Source organism: Aquarana catesbeiana, linkage group LG09, assembly GCF_042186555.1.
Source record: "Aquarana catesbeiana isolate 2022-GZ linkage group LG09, ASM4218655v1, whole genome shotgun sequence".
Classification (NCBI taxonomy): domain Eukaryota; kingdom Metazoa; phylum Chordata; class Amphibia; order Anura; family Ranidae; genus Aquarana; species Aquarana catesbeiana.
In genome coordinates, this window is record NC_133332.1 from 301,068,514 (window position 1) to 301,074,268 (window position 5,755).

Sequence of the window (5,755 nt, forward strand, 5' to 3'; positions counted from 1 at the left end):
GTATTGTAATGTTGATTTGTTTAATAAAAAATTCTCTGTTAAAAAAAAAAAAAATTACTCCTGAAGAGAACCAAGGTGGTACCCACATATCCTGAGTTGATAAGGGAAGTATGGGAAGAAGAGGCCCTGTTGGAAGAAAAGAGCCAAGGAACGAGAGAATTGAGCTCTATTGCTACTAAGATGGAGAAAGTAGTTGCCGGAACTGTCCTGTTGAAGCAGGTTTCTCAGATGAGGACAGTGAAACTGAGTCAGAGCAGGCTGGGCTGGCTGTCCCTGATACTAACAAGCCAGTTGCTGAACTTTGTCCAGCTTAATTGATGACCCAGGTAGCCCAAGCCCAAACTCAGATGTATCATGCTCTAATGCGAGTAATGGAAACCCAAGCAAAGGTTCAAGAACAAGGATTTCATCAAGAGGGATCAAAGCTTTCTGGAGTGCGAGAGAAAAAATGTTGTGGGGAAATTGTACACTTCCGGGCTGAGTGCCCCAAGGCTGGAATCAGTCCACCATTACTCACTGAAGCTCTAAAAGCCTTACAGAAGCTGCTTTTCCAAAAGCCGGCAGGAAACTCAAAGGGACCTCAGTGAAGGAGCTAGTTGAGAGTCCCCAGAGAAAACTACTCTCTAAAGCTAAGAAGAAAAAATTGAAGTTGTCTATTACCCTTTCCCCTACCTATAGGAAGGGATAGTATTGGGGTTACAGGGAGGGTTATTCTTGGGAATATAGGAAGGGATAGTATTGGGGTTACAGGGAGGGTTATTCTTGGGGATATAGGGAGGGATAGTATTGGGGTTACAGGGAGGGTTATTCTTGGGGATATAGGGAGGGATAGTAATGGGGTTACAGGGAGGGTTATTCCTGGGGATATAGGAAGGGATAGTATTGGGGTTACAGGGAGGGTTATTCTTGGGGATATAGGGAGGGATAGTATTGGGGTTACAGGGAGGGTTATTCTTGGGGATATAGGAAGGGATAGTATTGGGGTTACAGGGAGGGTTATTCTTGGGGATATAGGGAGGGATAGTATTGGGGTTACAGGGAGGGTTATTCTTGGGGATATAGGGAGGGATAGTATTGGAGTTACAGGGAGGGTTATTCTTGGGGATATAGGGAGGGATAGTATTGGGGTTACAGGGAGGGTTATTCTTGGGGATATAGGGAGGGATAGTATTGGGGTTACAGGGAGAGTTATTCTTGGGGATATAGGGAGGGATAGTATTGGGGTTACAGGGAGGATTATTCTTGGGGATATAGGGAGGGATAGTATTGGGGTTACAGGGAGGGTTATTCTTGGGGATATAGGAAGGGATAGTATTGGGGTTACAGGGAGGATTATTCTTGGGGATATAGGGAGGGATAGTATTGGGGTTACAGGGAGGGTTATTCTTGGGGATATAGGGAGGGATAGTATTGGGGTTACAGGGAGGGTTATTCTTGGGGATATAGGGAGGGATAGTATTGGGGTTACAGGGAGGGTTATTCTTGGGGATATAGGGAGGGATAGTATTGGGGTTACAGGGAGGGTTATTCTTGGGGATATAGGGAGGGATAGTATTGGGGTTACAGGGAGGGTTATTCTTGGGGATATAGGGAGGGATAGTATTGGGGTTACAGGGAGGGTTACTCTTGGGGATATAGGGAGTGATAGTATTGGGGTTATAGGGAGGGTTATTCTTGGGGATATAGGGAGGGCTAGTATTGGGGTTACAGGGAGGGTTACTCTTGGGGATATAGGAAGGGTTAGTATTGGGGTTACAGGGAGGGTTATTCTTGGGGATATAGGGAGGGATAGTATTGGGGTTATAGGGAGGGTTAGTGTTAGAGAGAGCTATATAGTATATAGTAAATACTATATAGTAAACAGCAGGCTTTTTTTCAGCCAAGTTGCTAAGGATAGCCTAGAAAATACCTGAAAATTAGCTGAGTGCTCCACCTACTGGCTGAAAATGAGAATACAAAACAATCATTTTCTTGTGCAAAAAAATATATTATTCAAAATGCTTAACAAAACACATACATAAACACATTCCTTTTGATTTAAATTTTATTCCATCAGCATTTAATTTGCACAGCAGATTTCTCCCTGGGGACACAAAGTGGTTAGCGGTCGAGGCAGCCATGTTGGCAATTGCATTGGCCGGGAATCGAACCCGGGTCAGCTGCTGGATAAGCAGCTATGCTCACCACTGCACCACCAACGCGAGGAAAGTTTTTTAAGTGTGGGAGGAAAAAACCTGGGAATGGGGAGGTGAGGATGACGCTGGATCCCAGTGCTGCAAATATGTCTGGTCTTGTCACAGTGGCAACATATAGCAGCTTACCAATTCCTCTGTGATACGTATCATTGTTGGGTAGCAAGTTTTCTCCTTCAGTGCTCTTTCGATAGCCTGGTTCCATAGACATTTCACTTTCTTTGCATATTGCATATGGAATTGTTGCAAGATTTCGCAGATTTTCTGAGAACTTCCATCTTTTTCTCTCTCTATTTGGATACCCAGATTGTAGCTAATGTCCCCAAGTTCTTTGATTTCAAAATTTTCTTTCAGCTTGTGAACTATCTGATTGTAATCCCCTTCTTGTTCAAAACAGGTTATAAATGTCATCAGCATAGATAAGGATGTATATCCATCTGTCTTCTTGATTCCTGGAGTAGAGACGGGGGTCTGCTTTACATCTTGAGAATCCCTCTTTAGTAAGTACTTTGTTCACTTTCGCATTCCACATCCTTGCAGATTGTATAAGACCGTAGATGCTCTTCTGATGTTTACACACAAGGTTGTCCCCTTTCTCAAACCCTGGTGGTCGCTCTATCTAGAGATCTTCCTTAATGTCTCCATGTCTAGGTATTTCACTTGCATGCCCTTTCTGGCTGCAATGCTAAGAAGTGCTCTGATGGTGGAGTGAAAGTTTCGTCATAATCTTCACCAAATTTCTGAGAGCAACCCTTGGCAACTAGTCTGGCTTGGTATTTGTGGATATTCCCAGGGCCAGATTTGCCACAAGGCCACCAAGGCCAGGCCTCGGAGCGGCAGTGGTGCAGGGGCGGCGCCGCTCCTGCGGCGACTTCGCGGCCACCCCCCCTTTCGGGCTGCCCGTTAAAGTCGATTAAGGGCACCGGTACCCTTAGAAAAGATGGCCGCGAGCCGCCCACTACTGCGCATGCGCCGTTCCGAAGTGGCCGGGCTTGGGAAGGCTCGTACATGCACGGCCGGGCAGCACATGCGCAGTAGCGTGATTGCGCCACCCGGCGCCATTTTTTTGAAAAGATCGAGAAGTAATGTCAGCGGTGCGGCGGCGGTGGAGAGAGGTGACATCTCTCATTGCCCGCACTGCTGTTCCGCCCTCCTCCATCTGATGGCAGCCAGGCAGCGTGGCAAGTGACATCAACATCTGGTGGTAGCCAGGCAGCGTGGCAAGTGACATCTCCATTTAGTGGCAGCGTGGCAAGTGACATCAACATCTGGTGGCAGCCAGGCAGCGTGGCAAGTGACATCTCCATCTGGTGGCAGGCAGCGTGGCAAGTGACATCTCCATCTGGTGGCAGCCAGGCAGCGTGGCAAGTGACATCTCCATCTGGTGGCAGGCATAGTGGCAAGTGACATCTCCATCTGGTGGCAGCCAGGCAGCGTGGCAAGTGACATCTCCATCTGGTGGCAGGCATAGTGGCAAGTGACAAGCGATGGTGGCAAGTGACACGCTCAGGGCTCCCAATGATTCTGCATTATGGTGAGTTGAACCATTTCATTTTACATTACAATGTAATGATAGAAATAATGTGTTTCAATCATCCTGACTCCTGACACCATACCAACCTTGGTGCCGGGGATGATTGAAGCACTAACACCAGCCATTGCCCTGAAAAATTGCCTGGGAGATGTATAAACCTCGAAGTGGACTTTTCCTGGCTCTCTCTGGGACGCTCTGCTACAGTGCGTATTAGTCCTGGTTTGCATTGGAATTTGTTGCTAGACATGGAAACAAACTCTTGAAGTTTCTCTGATAGTAGCTAATGTTCCCAAGTTCTTTGATTTCAAAATTTTCTTTCAGCTTGTGAACTTTCTGATTGTAATCCCCTTCTTGTTCAAAACAGGTTATAATGTCATCAACATAGATAAGGATGTATATCCATCTGTCTTGATTCCTGGAGTAGAGACCCCCGTCTGCTTTACATCTTGAGAATCCCTCTTTAGTAAGTACTTTGTTCACTTTCACATTCCACATCCTTGCAGATTGTTGAAGACCGTAGATGCTCTTCTGATGTTTACACACAAGGTGCACCCACTGACACCATTGTTGGTGGTTATTATTGCGTCCAACTGACCTCTTATCCTTTACAAGCAAGGAAGCTTCCATCTTCATTTCTGTTTGATCTGCAGTTCTCATGGTGTTGTATAGGTGACCAGCCATGACACCAGCCATATGATATGTTTATAGTTTGGTTGAAAGCAACCTGTTCTTTAAAAGTGCCCTACAATATGATAAAAAGTACTTTGTTTTCTCTATAGTTGTTCCAATCCCTTTGGTATTTTTAGGTTTTTTATGTTTGATGTCTTTATCAGCTTTAGCCAAAAACCTTTGTATTTGAGCAGATTTTTCTTTGTATTCTGACGTATCTTTGAATGGACTCCATTTTTCTTTTAATTCAGCTATTTTTGTGGCTATTTTTTGGAGTTGGAGCAGTGTGACCGCATGCAAACAGAGGTGTACCAGAGTCACAGGGTCTAAGGAGCCACCTGGTCTTCACCAGAGCCACTGGAGGTGTGGATGTTGCGCTGCAAGGCAGCTCCCAGGTTGCGGCTCTCTAGCACACCCGTGCGGGCACAGTGCATCCAAATAGGCGTAATACTACCTAGGTCCAGGTATTATTGTGTCCACTGACACCATTGTTGGTGGTTAATATTGCTTCTACTGACCTCTTATCCTTTACAAGCAAGGAAACTTCCATTTTTATTTCTGTTTGATCTGCAGTTCTCATGGTGATCAGCCATGATACCAGCCATATGATGTGTTTATAGTTTGGTTGAAAGCAACCTGTTCTGCTTTAAAAGTGCTCTATAATATGATAAAAAGTACATTTGAAAATTGATAGTCCTTCAGTCTGTTAGATACCATGCTGCCAGGTTCTGACAACTGGCTAGGTGCTCTGCCACCTGGCTGAGTGCCCTGCTGTTGGGGTCTGGAAGCAGGCTGAGTGCCCTGCTGTTGGGGTCTGGAAGCAGGCTGAGTGCCCTGCTGTTGGGGTCTGGAAGCAGGCTGAGTGCCCTGCTGTTGGGGTCTGGGAAGCTGGCTGAGTGCCTTGCTGTTGGGGCCTGGAAGCTGGCTGAGTTTCCCGCAGGTCAGATCCTTTAACAAGTACAACATTTGGAACTTGCAGCTCCACAGGGCAGAAAATATCCCAATGCTGGGATCCCATGGACCATCTGCAGGCTTAACATGGAGTCCCCTAACCCATACTGCTTTTCATTTTACCAGTCACCCAGGTCTTTCCAAGGAATTGGTTCCCCAGCATAGGTCCCCTAAACACCTCTACTACTGGAGCTGTAAGTGTATTTTAACAGTCACCCAGGTCTTACCAAGACATTGGTTCCCCAGAAAAGGTCCCCTAATGCCCTTGGAGTGGCAGGGGCACACATTACAACTGGATCAGGACAAACTTTAGATAGAAATCTGCCCTTACCCAGAACACCTCTACTACTGGAGCTGTAAATTTAAGTTTTTTTTTAACAGTCACCCAGGTCTTACCAAGACATTGGTT

At 46.0% G+C, this 5,755-nt stretch overlaps 1 non-coding gene across 1 annotated transcript; it reads right to left on the reverse strand.

Moving 5' to 3' along the window:
- Window positions 1-2,129: 2,129 nt before the first annotated feature.
- Window positions 2,130-2,201, reverse strand: TRNAD-AUC (transfer RNA aspartic acid (anticodon AUC)). Its single transcript has one exon. It is a non-coding gene; the product is annotated as a tRNA-Asp (tRNA).
- Window positions 2,202-5,755: the final 3,554 nt, after the last annotated feature.